Source organism: Lepisma saccharinum, chromosome 1, assembly GCF_977018435.1.
Source record: "Lepisma saccharinum chromosome 1, izLepSacc3.1, whole genome shotgun sequence".
In the NCBI taxonomy this organism is placed as follows: Eukaryota; Metazoa; Arthropoda; class Insecta; order Zygentoma; family Lepismatidae; genus Lepisma; species Lepisma saccharinum.
The window spans coordinates 221,805,026-221,824,977 of record NC_139229.1 but is presented as its reverse complement, the minus strand read 5'-3'; the positions used below and the strand labels follow the sequence as shown (position 1 = coordinate 221,824,977).

The 19,952-nt window shown below is 36.9% G+C and overlaps 2 protein-coding genes across 2 annotated transcripts in view; one reads left to right on the top strand and one right to left on the bottom strand.

Moving 5' to 3' along the window:
• LOC145979341 (uncharacterized) overlaps window positions 1-19,952 on the top strand; it is a 273,539-nt gene that overhangs the window by 55,666 nt on the left and 197,921 nt on the right. The window lies entirely within an intron of this gene.
• Window positions 1-19,952, bottom strand: part of LOC145979350 (uncharacterized) — a 75,003-nt gene that overhangs the window by 7,420 nt on the left and 47,631 nt on the right. The gene's annotated exons all lie outside the window — the stretch shown is intronic.

The window sequence follows — 19,952 nt, the reverse complement described above, 5'->3', positions numbered from 1 at the left end:
GGGTTTTGACGAAAAGCTACCATTTTAATTGAAGTTTGTTGCAACTAAAGGGAGGTGGCTCCTTTGTTGTTGAGTTATTCTCATGAAGCAAAGATTTTGTAATCTCCAGGCACCCTGTTCTGCGAGGAAGTAAGCGGATAACAGTGTCCGAATTCGATGCGTATTTGGAAATCATAATTATGTGGATTATCCATTTGCCATAGGGCAGGATTACTGGAAATTTTGAGCGTAGGACTTCTCGAGCAGCTTACACATGTAACATCGCGTTGAGTTTGCAAAGCAGTGTCCGAGACGTAATGAAGAGTCCAGATTGTTTTAAATAATCGCCACTGACAATAAGCGGGTCCGTTACTATGAACCACAGAGCAAGGATGAAAGCGTGGAAAGTTGAAGAATCCGTAAAGAAAGCTGTGAAGACCTGGCTGCGGGATCAGTCGGAAAACTCCCCTGCAAGAATGCAGGAGCTGGAGGAGAGATACACGAGGGCTATCTGGAAAGGTGACGTTATATTCATTTGCTCACAGCTACTTGCATTAAAGATGTTAGACGGATTTTTGATTCGCCTTCGATGATTCATAACAAGGTCTCTGAAGTTAATGATCTAAAAATCTAAAAAAATGACCTATAGAATGTCCTTAAAATTATTAAAAAATGACTTAAAATGGTAATAAATGGCCTGGTAATAATTTTCGATCTTAAAATGGAAGCTTGATTCTTTCATAAATTACAAGAGAGCAGTTGAATAATTAGACAACACCCGTTATTTGCTGTTTTAAACTACTGAAGCAAAGGCAAAGAAGCAATTAAGTGTTTATTTTTACTTCAAGTTTTTTCTGTATAAGTCATTCACCACCTTTCAGAGTGGGTCTTGCACGACACAGTAGTCGGTCAGCATCTGAAAATACAATTGTGTTTCGCGTACATCCGATTATAATTTTTTTTATGTTGTGACTAAAACCCAAGATTAAAGCGATTGAAGTGGCCAGCAAGGGAACCTCGAAGTAGGCTTCACACAAAGTAATTAATTGCTGGAGGAAAAATAAATGTACCACAATTAAGTATTTAATCCATTGCCAAACATTTCGGTTTAAAAAAAATATTGTGCATTTCCATTTACCGGATTTTTTATAAATGGCGAAATTGATAAGAATATCATATCAGACAATTTAAATGCAAAAATTATGCTAGCAAATGCATTTGAAATTCACAAAAGAACAGGGGAGAAGAAAAATAAACCTAAAAATGAAGAAAAATGAGTTGGTTTTTGGTTTGGTTTGAGTTGGTGTTTTAAGTCTACTTTATGCACAGTAAGGCTAATCGGTACTGGACCTACAGTTCAAAGTGGGATCCATGAAGAAAAATGAAATAAAAACGGCAAAAAATACTGAAATATGATCTAAAAGCCGAAAAGGCCGAAAAATGCACAAAAATACAAAATGAAAACAATGTTTCCTGGTTGTAACTTAAGAGAAATGGACTAATAGCAGATTTTGCATTCTTTTGAAGGTTCAGGAAAAAATATGATTCGTCATCAACTTCCGAGCCCTATTCATAACATTTGAGTAGTAATTTACAAAATGAGAAAATTAAGTCAGGAATTGATGACAACCCGTAGGTTTGCTGATTCCAAGGCATTAGAGGGCTGGATGGGCTAAAGCAGCCATGTCAAACTCAGTTCGTAAGTAGGGCCACATAACGTTAATGTCAGAACTCTCCGGGCCGCACATCTCGAAGCCCAACTCATTTAAGTCCAAAACTAGTGATTACGCTTGCAGCGTCGGTATATTACATAAAATACAGAAGGTCGTTCGGGATCTCTGAGGACAATGTTGGAAGGGTGATAAGTTCATGAAAACCCATGTCGCCACCAACGATCATGCTAAATTGGAAAACCAGCATTCCGCGCTATAGCCCGACAACGTAATTTCCATTGCAACAGACTTTTCCGAAGAGTTATCATGTCCAACTTTTCCCACTCCTCCTGACAGGCTTTCCAGAGGCCATTGAGAGTGCGTGGACGTCTCTTTCCGTAGGCCTGTTTTAGGAGTCCAAATGCACAGAAGTCCATGGGTGACCCATCTGGCGCGTTGACCGGAATGTCGCTGTAAGGAATTGCACGGATGCCAGTTTCCACCTCCATTCGCTGTAAGAATAGACGAGTCGAACGGGAGGTATGGCTGGATGCTTTATCTTGGTGCACCCAGACCTGGTTTTTGCCCCCCCCCCCCCATACAGTGCCGGGATATCTATGTTATAAATGGGTGTTAAAACCTCATCCTGATAGTACGTGGAGTTCACCTTCACATTATTAGCTACACGGCGAATTGCTAGCTTGCCATTATAGCAGTATACAGCGATGATCATGAAACCCCGTGGAAAACTTTCCTGGCATTCTCGATACAATGTTTGATAATTGTTTTTGTCGCGAGGGCGGTAGTAAATCGCGCGGGATTTGTGACAGTCACTAAGATAGACATATGCTTCGTCTAATGTCACCACACTTTTCCATCTCTCCCCTGCAAGATAGGTCTCATAGAGCTTCCTAGCGTTCGTGCGACGTTCCGCAATGTGACGAGGCAACAGCTTGTGAACTCGCCGCTTATGCCGCATTTCTAGTTGCAGGTCCTTCTTGATTATGGTGTTCACTGTTGACACAGACATTCCCAACTTACGTGCGATACTCCTTTGGGGGGCAGGGTTACCACCTGACACAAGGGCCTTCACTTTCCTCACTATCTCCGGTGTACGACTCGTAGCTGCTCGTGGATTTGCCTGTTTTTTCCCCTGTGGAATTAGGCCCAGTCGGCCTTTGCCTTTTTTGTTCAATACCGCACCGATCCCGTTCTTCGATATCACAAAACCACGCTTCTTGCTCATTCCTTTGATTGCCGAATAGCTATATTTAGCATCGGAAAGTGCTGTTATGTAGCCCTCTTAGTATGGTTCATTTTTCTTCGGCATCGTTGTAGGTAAATGGTCCAACACTCTGCACGCGCGTTCTCGGTACTGACGTGACTCAGCATGCACAGTTTGGGCGGACTGACGTTGATAACAGCGCCGCCAGCGGCTTTCAAAATCGTCACCAGAGATCCCGAACAACCTTCTGTATATGTAACCCCCCTCCCCCAGCTGCCAAAAATTAGCAAGTGGGGGATGCAACAACCAGAAGTAAAAATTCCCCCTCATTCCCCTTCACAAATTGCCATTATTAGAACTTAATAACTCCACGATTACTTGATTTGTAATTGTAATTCAATTTTTTTAATTATGATCCGTAGCCCTATGTATTTTATTGAAATATAATCAAATTGAAATATACTTCTGTAGTCAGTGAAACTATTTTACATGTTTGTTTCAAGCATAAATCGGTAACAATTGTGTAAACATTTCTAAAGAAACCATTTCTGGACAATTCTAGTTTCATTTCACAGAGATTTGATTGACACTTGGTTTTTAGAAACCAGCTTCTCAATATCTCAATGTCCGCATTAATTTTTTTAGTGAGTAGGAAACTCTTAATGCAGATAACAAATGTTTATCAGTCATTCTTGATCGTTGTGCTGTTTTATTTATCTTCATAATGGAGAACAGGTGTTCACAAAGGTAAGTGCTGCCAAATATCTTTAAAATTCCAGCATCAAAATGGCTTATTCTAGCTCGCTGTTCTAAAAATCTAGAAACACCTTCCTTGTAAGGATACTTTTTTTTCAATGCTGGTTTGCGTTGTAATTCAAAAAGTTCCATTTGAAGGTCGGAACCTCCACACGCAGCATCAAAGGAAAAGGCATCAGTGAATAAGAAAATTCCCCTTAGAAGTCTTGGAAACATGTTTTAAAATTCATCAATGCTGACTTCGGTGGCAGAGTGGTTAGCACAGCACGCAACGACGCTAGGAGTCCTGGGTTCGAATCTCGGCCTGGGCATCAGTGTTCTTGTGAGCCTCCTTTCATAAATTTCATATATAATCACTCATCCTTATCTTCGTATTTAGCAAGAAGCGAAGTAAAATAAAGCAAATCAATAAACAATTAAAATCATCAAGTTGGAAGTTACTTTGGACGACTTTTGGCTTAGATCAGGATCACATATTGACCTCTCGTATTCCTGACAAGTTGGGGAAACGATTGTAATTATAACTTGTATGTGTAAATTGTAAAATATATATATATTAGTAACTTAGATAAAGGAAGACTGTACCTTTGCAAAATGGACCCCACGTGATTGAAAATATTTCTGTTGTTGTGTCACGGAAATCATGACAAGCAGTTACTCTGTCCCACTGAGATGAGAATCTGTAATTCTGATTTTAACCTTTGATTTTGTTTCGATTTTGGATATTTAGCCTCGCTTTTGTGCTACTTTTGACTAATGACAACGACGATGATGCTACAATATGATGAAATAGATGAACGGGCACTCACAAAGAACACATTCATGTCCAGGCTGGGATTCGAGCTTGGGACCTGCTCTGCGATAACCACTACGCCAAGGAAGTCGACAACTGTATTTCGTAAAAATGATATATTTTTGAGTGAATAAACGTTATCAGGACACAAAATATCAACGCTTCTCGCCATTCACTTTCACAACAAAAATACGCAATCTCCTTTTTCGCTTGAAAAATTCTACATTCCTCTTCAATAGTGATTTTCTTATTACCATAAGTATTACGCAGCGACAAGGTTGTCTGAAACGTTTTTAGAAACTGGATTTTCTTCAAGGCAAACCCTTCGCAAATGACTCGTTGGCGACAGAGAAGATATTTCTATTCTTCACAACCAACCTGTCAATTAACTTTCTTAGTAGACATCCCCTTTAAATGGAATGCAAGAATTTAGAGAAATAGGTTAATCTGGTGAAGTTTCGACGAGACGAGGCTTGCTTCACTAGCGCAAAAAAACAAAAAAAACGGGATACCTACAAATGTATAGATAGACCTGCATGCATGAAATGCAGGTAGGGCCAATGCGGGCCAAGCAGCATACAATCCCCAAGAAGACTCTCATCAGTAGAGCCAGGTATTTTTTGTCACCTTAAAATCTTCAAAATGTGAAAAATGAAAAATTCTCTCACGACCTAAAATTTTACAAATATGCACTATAATTTGAAAATTACAGCCTTACAACTGAACTGTTTCAAACATCAATATTTAACACATGCTATTTTTAGTTCACTTTATGAGCCCTGAGTTACAATGTATGTACAATATTTTTATTTTCTGTAAATGTTCAAATAAAAATGATTGCTTATTGTCAGCCAGCGAAGCCTTCTACTGAACAAAGCTTCTTTCTACTTCGGCTGACACAAGAAGAGCATATTTAAAATAAACAGTGTCATTCGGTTCAAGTTCAGTAGTACAGACAAAAAAAATTCTCTCAAAAAAAGTTTTGCAATAGAGCATAAAATTCAACAACTTGGGTGTATATTACTTGAAAAAGCGAAAATATATTCAATATGACAGAAAATCTATCAAAATATGCTATATCACGTAGAAATGGCTAAACATGCCTAAACATGCCCTTAAAAAGCACCTTAATTTAATTATTTTCTTTATAATATGAATTTCTATATATTAAGCAGACACATCACCCTTACAAAAAAAAAAAAAACATGCTAAGTCATGAAGATCCTAGCCCTACTCATCAGTATGTGTCCATTTTGTTTCTAGAACGAAATAAATCGCTTCCCATTTCAAGTTTGGCACAACAGTAACAAAAAAATTAAATATCTTATAAATACCTAACTTTATCATAGCCTGGGACATCTAGATTAATAACTAGGCGTTTCAAATTGAATCAACAATGAAAGAAAAATCAGCATTTTCCAACGGTACCAGATTGAATGCAGAAGCAAGAGATTTGTATGAGACAATAAATGATTTATTGTCTCAATATTTTCCTGCAGGTATTTATAATAATCAAAATAATAGCAATAATTTGAGTTTTCCTTCTCAAAAAGAGAGTTGTTTTCTATACTTCCAAATAAATAAATAATCAAATATCCCGCTACTGTAGTAAATTAGGAACTTTCCCATAGAAAGTGTCGCCACAATCTCTATTTCACTAAGATACTTTTTCACTGTAGAAAACGTGGGCTGCAAATTTAAAAGTGGCAACACTGTCAGAAAGAGGTGATAACACCGTGCATGTGTTACCAGACATTGAGCATTGTCAGTTGGGGCTCATGTAGATGTGTGGATGTGTGGAGTTCCAATGGTTGGTGCAGTGAGTATTGTTGTTGTGTATGTATGAAGTTGAAATGAACATCATTTTGTGGACTGCCCTAAAAGATGTTTACAAAGGTAGAACAGTGATTGTGGATCAAAATCCAGGTGGCCACTGGTAAAAATGCACGAGAATGTGATCAAGACTTGCATGAAGTCTGTAGCAACAATACGTAGCCTTATCTGATCAGGGGCGGCGCCAGGAGGGCGCGAAGGGGTGCTTGCACACCCCCTGATTTTCTTCCGCACCCCCCTCAGCACCCCCTATTCAAAACCTATGTTGGAAACAATAACTCTTACAGTGCCATATGTCGTAGTCACATTGAACGCCCGAATGTTAGGTATTGTAGGGAGACCGCTGTCATACATTGAAATAGAAGCCGCATATATATTTTCTTGTACTGTTGGCAGTCTCTATAAAGATCAATATTGCTGTTAAGAATTGTTTCTTCTTTTGTATAAGTGGCCTGTTTGTGTTTTCCGATATTTGCCAATATCAGTGAGTTCTCTTTTGGCATTCATGTCAAACGGTTTTATTGTCCACCTACTTGTTGTTCCTCTTTTCTCTAAGTCGCACTGGAACAAAAATTTCAGGTGCTTTCAAGCTATCATCAGCTTGTGCTTGGGAAATTATTTAACGCGAGTTGTATCGTGACGGGTAGTTTACCTGTTAGTACGTTCTGTATGTTCCACGTAACATGTTTAGTAAAGTACCATTTCAGACTTTGCCGAGGAGCCAAAAGTTCGCGAAGAAATATTACAGTTCGTTGATGGGGACAGTGGGGCAGGAGGGGATTTTAACAAAGATGAAGTTGCCGTGCACTTCGCGTTTTGTCCTGACACCGCATCTGCTGCAAACGGAAGATAGCCAGTGGCGCAACCACAGGATGTCATTACTAGACCTCGGATTTTTAGGTTCTAAAAAAAGTGCTTTTAGGTTCCTAAAATGGGCTCTAAAAATCCTAAAATAGGTTCTAAAAACCTTAAATCAGGCTCGAAAATTCCTGAAATAGGTTGCAAAAAGACTTAATTTGGTACAAAATTCCTGAAAAATACTGATTAGATACAATCGTTAAAAACTCACAAGAACCGTAATAACCAAACATTAATTTTCTAAACAAATTTTCATTTCTTTATATCATTTTCAAAATTATCTACAAATTATTATAATACTCCACTTGTGCTGTTAGAAAAAGTTACTTGTTAATATGAAAAATGAATTACGTATGTATAATTGGCTGCACAATATCAGGGTGGCTACTCACTTGGAATTACTTGAATTCCGGGAATTACACGTGAATTATTGGCTCCAGAAATTATGCGTGAATTATTGGCTCTGGAAATTATTCATGAATTTTGGCAAAACATGAGAAAAGGTACAACCGGATGTTTTCTCTATTCCAAATTTTTCTCCGTAGATGTGAAAAATTGCAGATTTTATTAATCCAAATCCCATTAAATTTATATATGTTTATAAATGCCCTGAGGCAAGTTTCTCTCACTTTAGCTTTTATTATTTTTTTTAGTAAGAAAAAGAAAGTTTCATGGAAAATGTAACAACATTTTCTCAATCCGTTAATTTTGTTAGTGTATTTTGCAGAACAATCTATCTGACAGACGGAAGATTATTGCAAAATAATATATATTGAAGTTGATTAGGTAAATGTTTTGGTACATTGGAACCATACAAACCCTTTACATTGTTAATAATTTTGTGTGTGGAAGGGAGGATGAGAGTCGGTAATACGTAAGGTTGGAATAGAGAAAACATCAGCTTGTACGTACCCTTGAATTTTTGGAAAGTTCGCCTTGAAAACAAGGAATTATCACGGTCCTAGTGACCACCATGAATCCTTTTGCGTTATCCACACTACACCTTTTGTCTGTGAGGATCATTTCATGTGCCTCCGTCGGGTATCGAACCTGGGACTGTTACTGCTAAACAGTTTGTTCTTAAATGCATGAACAATTATTTGGATGAAAAGAAGCGCGTACATTTCAGAGATTTATATCATTTTTGCTGTTGGTTTGTTATCAGGCGGATGAATTGGTTATGTTATACATTTAAATAATATGTTATATATATATGTATTAAAGAAACTTTGAATACGTACACAGATAATAGAATTATCTCGGCTCTTAAAACAGTAGAATTTATTAATGATAGGATATCATATGCAGTTTTACAGGGTAGATGGTGTAAAATTATTTTAATAAACATACATGCACCAACGGAAGCTAAAGATGATAATACTAAAGATGATTTTTATACAGAGTTAGAACAGGTCTTTGATAAATTTTCTCAATATGATATGAAAATTCTGTTCGGTGACTGTAATGCACAGATTGGCAAAGAAGAGACATTTAAACCCACGATTGGTAAAGAAAGTCTTCATGAATTAAGTAATGATAATGGTATAAGATTGATTACTTTTGCAACCTCAAAGAATTTAATTGTGAAAAGTACCACTTTTAAACATAAAGATATCCATAAATATACCTGGTCTTCTCCAGATGGTAAAACTCATAATCAGATAGATCATATTCTCATTGATAAGAGAAGGCATACTAGTATAATTGACGTTCGTACACATAGAGGTGCTGACTGTGCCAGTGACCATTATTTATTAATTGCTAAATTAAGACAAAGACAAAGACTCTCAGTGATAAATCATAAGCAACAAAATCTAAAAGTTATAAAATTTGATACAGGAAAGTTTGCTGATGAAAGAATTAAGAAAGATTACCAAATTAAACTGTCAAATAGATTTGATGTTTTGCAGGATTTAAATGATGATGAAAATATAAATGAAACAGACGTAAATAAGAATTGGGAGCACATACGTAATGCAATAGAATCAACAGCTAAAGAAAGTATAGGATACCATAAACCGAGAAAAAATAAGCCATGGTTTGATAATGAATGTCATAATCTAATAGAAATAAGAAATCAGGCTAGACTTAGGTGGTTAAATAACTCTGATGATACAAATCTAAGCAATTATAATAGAATAAAGCGAGAAGTTAACCGCACGTTTAGAAGTAAAAAAAGAGATTACTTGAAAAGCAAAATTAACGAAATTGAAATAAACAGCAAAAATAAAAATATCAGAGATTTATATAAAGGTGTAAATGAATTTAGAAAGGGGTGGCAACCTAAAGTAAACTTGATAAAAGATAAAGACGGTGATTTTCTAGCTGACCCAAGCGATATTCTAAATAGATGGAAGAACTACTTTAATGACCTTTTAAATGTCCATGTAGGAGATAAATCAGAAGTAAATGAAGTACACACAGCAGAACCTTTAGTTCCAGAACCTAACTTGACTGAAGTTAAAGATGCTATTAAAAGGCTAAAGAATAACAAAGCACCTGGCATTGATTTAATACCAGCTGAGTTAATTAAATATGGTGGAAATTCATTAATATGTCAAATTCATAAATTAATTTGTTTAATATGGAATAAAGAAGAAATCCCTCAACAGTGGAAAGAATCCATAATTGTTCCTGTGTTTAAAAAAGGTGATAAAATGAACTGCAGTAATTACCGTGGAATTTCTCTACTCTCAACAACATACAAAATATTGTCTAACATTCTTTTAACAAGACTAACCCCATATGCTAATGAAATTATAGGTGATTATCAATGTGGATTTAAACGTAACAGATCAACTACAGATCAAATTTTTCACATCAGACAGACACTTGAAAAAAAGTGGGAATATAATCAAAATGTCCATCAGCTATTCATTGATTTCAAAAAAGCATATGATTCGGTCAAAAGAGATAAATTATATAATATATTAGTAGAGTTTGGAATACCTAAGAAGCTTGTTAGTATGATAAAAATATGCACCAGTGAAACAGAAAGTAAAATTCGTGTGGGTAATAATGTGTCTGACAAATTTACAATTCATGATGGGTTAAAACAAGGAGATGCATTATCTCCATTGCTCTTTAATTTTGCCTTAGAATATGCTGTTAGGAAGGTAAGAGAAACTAAAGAAGGACTAAAATTAAATGGTGTGACTCAGTTGTTAGCATATGCAGATGATGTAGACTTACTGGGGGATGATGTGAATACAATTAAGAATAATGCTAAAATATTTTTCAAAACTGCTAAAGAGATAGGTTTGGATGTTAACAAAGAGAAAACTAAATATATGCTTACAGGCCGAAACCAAGTGTTAGGTAATAATCAAAATCTAATTATTGATAACAACTCGTTTGAACCAGTTTCCAAATTCAAATACTTAGGAGTAATATTAACAAATGAAAATTATATTAAAGAGGAAATAAAAAGTAGGCTCAATTCAGGAAATGCATGTTACTTCTCTCTTCATAAGCTTTTATGTTCTCGTTTAATATCTAAGAAACTAAAAGTTAAAATATACAAAACAGTAATTTTGCCTGTAGTATTATATGGGTGTGAAACTTGGTCCCTTACATTGAAAGAGGAACATAAATTGAGAGTATTTGAAAATAAGATCCTTAGGAAAATCTTTGGACCTAAAAGGGATGAGGAGACAGGTGAGTGGAGAAGGTTACACAATTTAGAACTACATAATTTGTATTCATGTCCAGACATTATTAGAATAATTAAATCAAGAAGACTTAGGTGGGCCGGCCATGTGGCACGAATGGGAGAGGAAAGAGGAGTTTACAGGATTCTTGTTGGGAAACCTGATGGTAAGAGACCTGTAGGAAGGCCAAGACGAAGATGGAGGGACAACGTTGAGATGGACCTAAAGGAAATCGGTAGGGATGGGAAAGAGTATATAGATCTTGCTCAAGATAGGGACAGATGGAAGGCCTGTGTTGCTGCAGCCATGAACCTTCGGGTTTAAGAAGGCTAGAGTTAGTTAGTTTTTGAATACGTACACAATTTAGTGTTAACATGTTGCATATGTATTTTCTTATTATTACGTCGCTACATGTTGCATATGTGTAAAATATGTACAAAAAGGATTATATTCGTCATGCATTTTCTGTCTTTCAAAAGTACAGTTGGTGTGCTTGTTTTCAATTATTAGCTAATGTGAAATTGAACGCGTTGAAAGAATATTTCAAATCGTTTGTCCAACACAAATGCTTTAGCACCGACTTCTCTCATTTTTGCGTGATTTACGGGTATAATAACGTCTTTGATACTACTACTACTATTATTACTACTACTGCTACTACTACTACTATACTAATATCATTATTATTATAATTATTGGCACGTTTATTCTGGTACTTGTTGTCCTCCAGCCAGACAAAAATTCGTGGGTGCGCCTCTGCTAAAACATGCATGCATTTTTCATGCTTTCTCTACTTTTAACATCGTGCCCTCTAAATTTTATTCCGCACCCCCTCAGCACCCCCAAATGATTAATCCTGGCGCCGCCACTGTATCTGATGTTTGCACAATAGTGGCAACATGGGGAACCCAGCATGATGCAATTTTCCTCATGTTGAGGTTGTTGTCACTGATACTTGTACATCCCAACCTCCTTAAGGATGATTTTATCAGATACTGCTAGGTATTTTGGCTTCAGGCTTCATGCAAGTCTTGATGACATTCACGAACCTTTTTGCCACGGGCAAACCTGGATTTTGATCCACAGTCACTGTTCTATCTTGGTAAACATCTTTTAGGGCAGTACAGAAAATGGTGTTCATTTCAACCTCGCACACACACACAACACCACTCCCTGCACCCACTGCTTTTGGCACTCCACACATCGATATGGGTCCAAACTTCCATTGCTCACTGCCTGATAGGACATGCACGCTGTTATCACCTTTCCTGACAGTGTTGCCACTTTTAAATTTACAACCCGCGTGTATATATATATATATATATATATATATATATATATATTTTCTTGTATAGCTATTAAAGTGGACTTAGTGTCCGTCCGTTATGCAAAGCACACTACACAGCGGATAAGCAGAAGAACAAGGATTTATTTCCTCGGAAGCGTAACGCAATGTTCTTGCAACAACAAGCAACTTTTCCTTTCTTCTTAGCGTTCCAGCTTTACGATCAGTGAAAGCCGCGAAAACTTTCAACAAGAGTTACGAAGTGGGACTCCAGAAATGCATTCACAATGTCTCGGATAGAGTTTGTTTGCCGTGTTTATTTCTCTCACATCGTTATGCTAGGTTAACTGCAACAGTAGACGGTTATGTGAAACGTAGGTACCGCCTGCCTCTGTGGCGAAATTGCACAGCGCGTTGCGACTACAGAGGTTTTAATACTTGGGAGGGGGGGGGAGGGCGGCACAGGTTCGAGTCTCCGAGGGGAAGCGTAATAACTTTTCTCCTGAGATTTCGGCCTGTGTATGGGACCGGTGGCCACCCACCATCGTGAGAAAATTGGGGAGCTACGAATGAGTAACATATCCTGTCATGGAAACCTACAACAACGACTGGGGGCTCGTCGTGCTGACCACACGTCACCCCGTAACCGGTTGGATGACTTCCCACTCTCTCGAGGTGGGAGTTAGACCTGCAGTCGGTAGGTAGGCCTGGCCCTCACGGACTTTTGCGCCACGGATTATTATTTATAGGTATTTGAAGAATTTATTTCGAACCTTATTAAATACAAACACACATCTATATATGGAGATGCAATAACCAGACAAATACCACTTAGTGTTTTGACCATCTTCTATTCTGTCATTTCATCATCCCTATTGTCGTCGCTATTGATGTTTAGTTTTGTTAAAAGTTCATTTTATGCACAGATAAGCTAATCGGGACTGGACATACACAGACACAATCCTGTCGTTAAAATAAAGCCTTATTAAACATCGAATTAATCTGGCTGAAAAACCCGAGTACACCTGTTTAAATCACGTCGCCAGGAAAGCTACAATTCCTATTTTGAAATCCTTATTAGTTTCTATTCTCACCTATAAAACGGTGCCTACCGCCAGAAAAAAATAACAGTATATCTCGCATAAATATGTCGATCAACTCTACACTACAATATTCGTACTTAAAATTGAGTTGCTGTTTTAAGTCCACTTTATGCACAGTAAGGCTAATCGGGACTGGACCTACAGTTTAAAGTGGAATCCGAACCACTTGTGCCTCCACCGGGTATCGAACCCGGGACCCCTTGATTACAAGGCAATGACGCTACCACTGCGCCATGGGGGAGGCCCATACTTAAAATTGAGAATGACGTTGAAAAAAGGTGAACATTTACCACGGACGTAGTGTTTCAACATATTCCTCATTCTGAATTCAGGTGGATTGATTTAAATGAGGTTGATTTTAAATCGGATGATTTGCAAAATATCAAATACCATGTATATTTACAGCTTAATGGTGACACTATTTTCGGTTTAACATGATCAGTATTTTTTACATTATTCTACACAATATATTTCGCTTATAAACATTGTTGAATTTTAAATCAAGAGGAATTTAAGTGTGTTTACAGTTTCCATATTACATTTCCTTTCGTATGAGCTTCACCCCACAGGTAGGTAGGTGGGTACATATATTCTGTTTCCTTTGTTTTCCTTTCTTAGAGCCTAATAAACACCATTCAATGATTACGAGATTAATGTACTTACACCAAAAGTGTTTCTGATATCTGCAAATTTTTTATGTGAATTATTTTATAAATCATTTCTTTAAATTGATTAAAATCAAATGCACATAAAGAATTTGCAGATATCAGAAACACTTTTGGTGAAAGTACATTAATGTCGTTATCATTGAATGGTGTTTATTAGGCTCTAAGCAAGGAAAACAAAGGAAACCGAATATATGTACCCACCTACCTACCTGTGGGGTGAAGTTCATACGAAAGGAAATGTAATATGTAAACTGTAAACACACTTAAATTCCTCTTGATTTAAAATTCAACAATGTTTATAAGCAAAAAAAATGTGTAGAATAATGTAAAAAATACTGATCATGTTAAACCGTAAATAGAGTCATCATTAAGCTGCAAATATACATGGTATTTGATATTTTGCAAATACTTTGCAAATAATCATTATAAAAAATCTCTACAATGTTTTATTTTCACTGGAAGAGAAGTTACCAAAATTATTATATAGTTTCATTAACACACTCAACAAATATTTCTATAATAGGTTTATATATACCCAGCATCATAAACAGAAAAATGTATATTTACATAATTTTTATTTGCTTTAATCAAACTCTTCAAATATTTTACAGGGGGTTTACCAGAAAAAAAACCTTTCTATATAAAAAGGCTGTATCTACTATATGTACGCTACCAAAAGACATACAAGTAATTTGAAGCGTGTTTTTTTTTAAAAAAATAAAAATCGATTGAATTTAAAAAATCTGATTTAAATTAAAAATCATCAAAAATATATTTTAATAAAAATCATGATTTTTTATCCACCTTGGCCCTAATATAGGCTACATGTAACACTAACACTTATGAAAGTTATTATAATCTGTAAAAGTTAATGACAAAATTTTAATTATTTTTAATTAATTTTAATTTGAGGCTCTTATTTTGAAACACCACATCTGGTACACCATGACGGAAACCCAGATATTTGACCAGAGTTTCTGCTGCGCAATCCTCTTATCACAAATCGGGTTTCTGTAATTGTCGGCCGTGGATGACACACTGCCCGCAAGTGGAAACGGTACTCGCCCTTGTGATCGGAATGAGTAATCTCAGACGACGGAGTTGCCAAAGGACTTTATGACAGGAGGTTCTCCTGTTCAATCATTTCGAAGAATGGTACTTATAACGAACGTCATCCACTATCTCCATCGATCTGTCCGTCTGTCTGTCAATGTGAGTGAATATCCATGTGAAAGCGTCCATGAACCACAATTTCTAAAATAAAATGCAATGCTGTAACTTTATCCTATCTTTAGAATTAGAATTAGAATTAGAATTTCCACAATTTCTAAAATAAAATGCAATGCTGTAACTTTATCCTATCTTGTGACTGAACAATCTAGAATTGTCATTTGGATAGAAATTGAAGTATTTTACATAAATAAGTTATAAGGTGGAAGGTATTTTATGTTCGTTTATTTTAGCTTTCCTATTTACTTTTGGTTTCTATTGTGTCCCACATGACACCAAAAAACAAAATGTCTCCTTCAACTCCACTAGAATATTCAAAGGTCAATTAGCCGGACCGTGTGGCCGAGAGTCGACCTCCGTGTCGGAGTGGTTAGCACAGCGCGATACAACGCCAGGGGTTCTGGGTTCGAGTCCTGGGTAAGGCATGGGTATTTGTGTTTGTCCAAATGATAAGAAACTGAGAAACTGTAACGATTGAAAAGTGTAAAAATGAGAAAAAGTGTTTATTAAGTAAAGGGGCAGTGTTTTATCTGTCCCACCCGTGACACAAAATTATTCACTTATAGCTACAAATCTGTGAAAGTATTTTGAGAGTAGTTAAGTTTCATATTTCATTGCACAGAAAATGTAAGAAGAATGTTGTTTAACTATCAGTAGAATAGTGTTGTCCGCGTGGCACTTATTATTGCACCTTTCCGTAATCAATAGTTTTCTGGCAAAACGTCGAGAAAATAAAAATTGTAATAATTAATTATTATGTGGATTGGATTTATCTATTTAGAAAATTCTAAATGCTACAAAGATGGAATTTTTCGTTATGAATACGTTTTCAAATGCCAAATAATTACTATAGCCTATATAATACCCTCGTTAGCGATTCCTTAGAAATCTTGCTAGGTAATAAACCATAATAATTTCTGAGGTTAAAATTAAATTAAACTTGTAACTCAATGTAATAGCAGCACGTTCAGCATCAAATTTCCCATGTGTTTAAATGGCAGAAAAATTGCCCATCAAAAGCGTGGGGGCACAACAGGGGTGCTGCCGCGTACAATGCATTGCTTTGACCAGGCCTATTCTTTTCCCGTCGTGTCTATGCGCTTCTCAAGCTCTGGTGTAAGTGTTTTGAACTAGAAGAGGACTATGTTGAACAGTGATAATTATTTCTGTGACGTCGATGCTCATGTGACCAACATGGAGACTTTGCAGTAGGTGGGTGGATGCTTATGCAAATTATCCCAACCGGAAGAATTATGCAACCATTTTGCTTCTCTAACGATATGATATTTTTCTTACTCCTCATGGTGAGTGAACACGGAAAGCAACGTAATTTTTTAAAAATTAGCTCCCGTTTTTAGAAAATAGCCAATTTTCAAAGTACTCCTAATACATCTGAAGTGTACATTATAGCATTACTTTATCTTAATAAGGTAGGTTTAAAATGTTTCAATACGTCAATTACATTGATATTACAAAATAAAGAAATGTAAGTTAAAGAAATAACATTTCATATTTTTCATTCATGCAATGTTTTGTTTTGAATCGAGTGCGAGCTGTTCTGCGGTTAGGACGTTTGTTTGAAATGTGTGAAGTGACGACAGTGGCATTCCAACGCTTTGCGATGACGTCGAACCGCTAATGCAAAAATGATCCAGATTTATTTTGTTACACTTGTGGTAAATATACCTCAACACCACAAAGAAGAAACATTACAAGTTTCTACAAGAGAGCCTACTATGCCTACTTTGTTGCTAAACTGGGAGTCTAGGACAAATGGTGGACACCACATTACATTTGCAGTACATGCAATGTGAACATGACTCAGTGGATGCAAGGGAAACGAAAAAGTTTGCGTTATGGTGTGCCAATGTACTGAATGGAGCCTCGTGAATAATATGCGGAATCTGTTTGAGAGTAGGATCAATGCTTGCCTGGAAATAATAACAGTAGTCTCACTTCAGTACCTAACATTCGGCCCTCAATATGACAACGACATGACATAAAATGACACTGTAAGAGGTAATATTTTCGGTAGAATATAGGTTTTGGATAGGAGGTGCTGAAGGGGTGCGGAAGAAAATTAAGTGGTGCGGAAGCACCCCCTCGCGCCCCCTGACGCCGCCCCTGTTGATGTTGTACCAATTTAGTACTTTGGAGAATGAGTTTTCCATTTTCTCCCTTACATCCTCGTACGTTTCTCCAACATGGACGAGAAGACAGTCATCTGCGTACAAAGTAATCGAGAAATCTGAATTTATTAGTGTGATATCGTCAATAAATATATTGAATACTTTTGGGCCAAGTATAGAACCTTGTGGAATGCCTGCAGACACTGACTGTTCGGTGGAAAGTGAACATCCTAGTTTCGTTGTGATTTTTCTATTCGCGAGAAAACTTTCCATCCAGAGAATTGTTTTGCTATGGAAATCAAATCTATCCCTTAATTTTTGTATTAGCATCTTCTAGTCAACAGTATCAAATGATTTGCATACATCCAGGGAAATTAATCCAACCAGGGGACTGTTTCTCCGGTCCAGTGTCCCGCGCCATTCATTAACAAAACAAAGTAATAATAATTCCGAGGACACGCCCTTCCTGAATCAAAATTGTCGATCAGACATAAGATTATTTGTTTCCAGGATGATAGTCAATTGTCTGTCTATTACCCTATCTAAAACTCTGTTCAAAGAAGGGGTTAGAGAAATAGGCCTATAGTTAGACCCTAAGTTAGGAGATCCAGATTTGTGGATTGGCGTTATTATAGAATGCTTCCAGCTCGTTGGAAATGGGCTACGTTGGATGGACGTGTTTATTATGTCGGCGAGAGCCTCTGCTATAAGTGGGGCCAACATCACTAGAACGCTGTTGGGAATGCCACCCGAACCTCCCGTCTTTTTAACGTTTAATTTATTAACAATTGCCAAAACTTCATCGACCGTAACAGATTTTAGTGAGAATCTTCAATTTGATTGACAATAGTTGAATTGGGGTCTTTTCTTAGTACATTTACGCCTGAATTGTTGGGATTAACGTCCGCCGATGATTTGCAGATATTAGAAAAATGAATATTTAGATAATGAGCTGTATCGGACGGGCTTGTTAGGCAGACATTGTCGACTAGTAAGTGATTAATTGTTGATTTTTATTCTCTACCCGTGATCTCATTCATAACCTTCCAGTTGCTGCTGTTTTTGCTAGTGGTCTGGTTCACCATATCTCTGTAGTAATTTACTTTTGCCTGCCTAGTAATTGTTGTGCAATGATTCCTAAAAGATTTGTATTGCTCCCAAGCAATAAACAGGAAGGATCCACCCCTTTCTTGAAAAAGCGGTTCTTCTGTGAAATTAATTTAATAATTTGAGGGGTGATCCAGGGCTTCCTGCTTTCTCTCAACCTGAGAGTTTTCAAGGGAGCAAATTCGTCGAGTGCAGTCAAAATGAAAGACCGCAGATGACTGACATATGTACAAATATGGTAATAAAATCTAAATTTTTCTAGTCTACATGCCATGATGCGCAAAGATAATACAAAATATAACTGATTTCATCTTCATACATAAATATGTATTTACATATAAATGAGTTTTATGCTTATCACTTAAACAATCAAAGCAATTTTTAGGGGTGTTACGGTAGCGGCAGCGGAAAGTGCCTGTCGTAGACCGTTATTTCACCAGGCAACTTTTTTCGTTGTTGTATGTCTGTTAAATTACAAGAGTCTTATAGTGGGGTTTAATGTTTTCATAACAACGGCAAATAATTCTGACCGTATTCTGAAATAAACGAGATGCTTTACTACTGGAAACTTTCCACACGTGAAAGCTAACGTAAAAACAAACAATAATGCAAACTGGTTCCTACAATGATCGCAGGAGAAGCAAAAAACAGACAACAAACTGAAAATGAAGCCTCCAGCCTCGTCGTAAAGAGTGGAGAAGGAATTGGAGGCAATCAAATACTTTCTAGGAAGTAACTTTCTTCGTTTACGGCTCATCCTGTGGATTAGACAATTATTATACGAACAAATTAATATAATGCCGCAAGTAACAAAATCTGCGAATGAGAGTTACTAAGTAAATTTACAGCTTTAGATATGAAAGAAAAAATATGTGATTTGTTTTGTACTACAATTGCAGGGTTACACTAGTCTTCCGAGCCATTTTTTGTCTTCAAACAGCGCTCGCAGTCGAGTGAATTCTGAGGGACGCTATCCCCGAGTTATAAGAATTTTCATAAAGAATTCTCCCGGTTGTGATAATTTGCACAAGCATCCACCCCCGGAAAAATAACCGAGGAAGAGATTAAGCGCGAAACGGACTAAGCGGGAAATATAACACAGGATTAAACGCGAAAGGAACAAGAGCGATTTGAATAATTGCGAAGGAATAAGCGCGAAACCGAATAAGAACACCTAAATACGCGCAAAAGGAACAACAGCGAAACGGATTAAATGCGAGGAATTTTACTTTGGCGCTTAATTCCTTTCGCGGTTGTTCTGGCGTCCCCACCCGCCGTCTCCATGTTGATCACACGAGCATCCTCCCCCCAATTGTTAAGTATATCCAAACTCGACCAAGCATCCCTTCACTTCGAGCACTACTTCAAGAATTTCCTGTTACGTTCCACAAATTACATACTTTTAGCGAATTATTTTCTGAATGTTCATTATGTTCGATTGTGTTTCGTTTATTTTCAAAGTCCTGAATTTATTTATTTACGATCTCTCAAACATAGCGAAGTTAAGATTGTAACGTCTTTTCTTCCACCTAACCATCGTTTGTCGGTTACATAAATTTTGTTATAATCGCGCCTGAGAAAAAATCGAAAATATAAATAAATGTTCACAACCTTTGAGATAATGTGGTGTAAATTAATACCTACAACTCCCGTACCATGGCCGTGGTTCCAGTCTCCTGAGGGA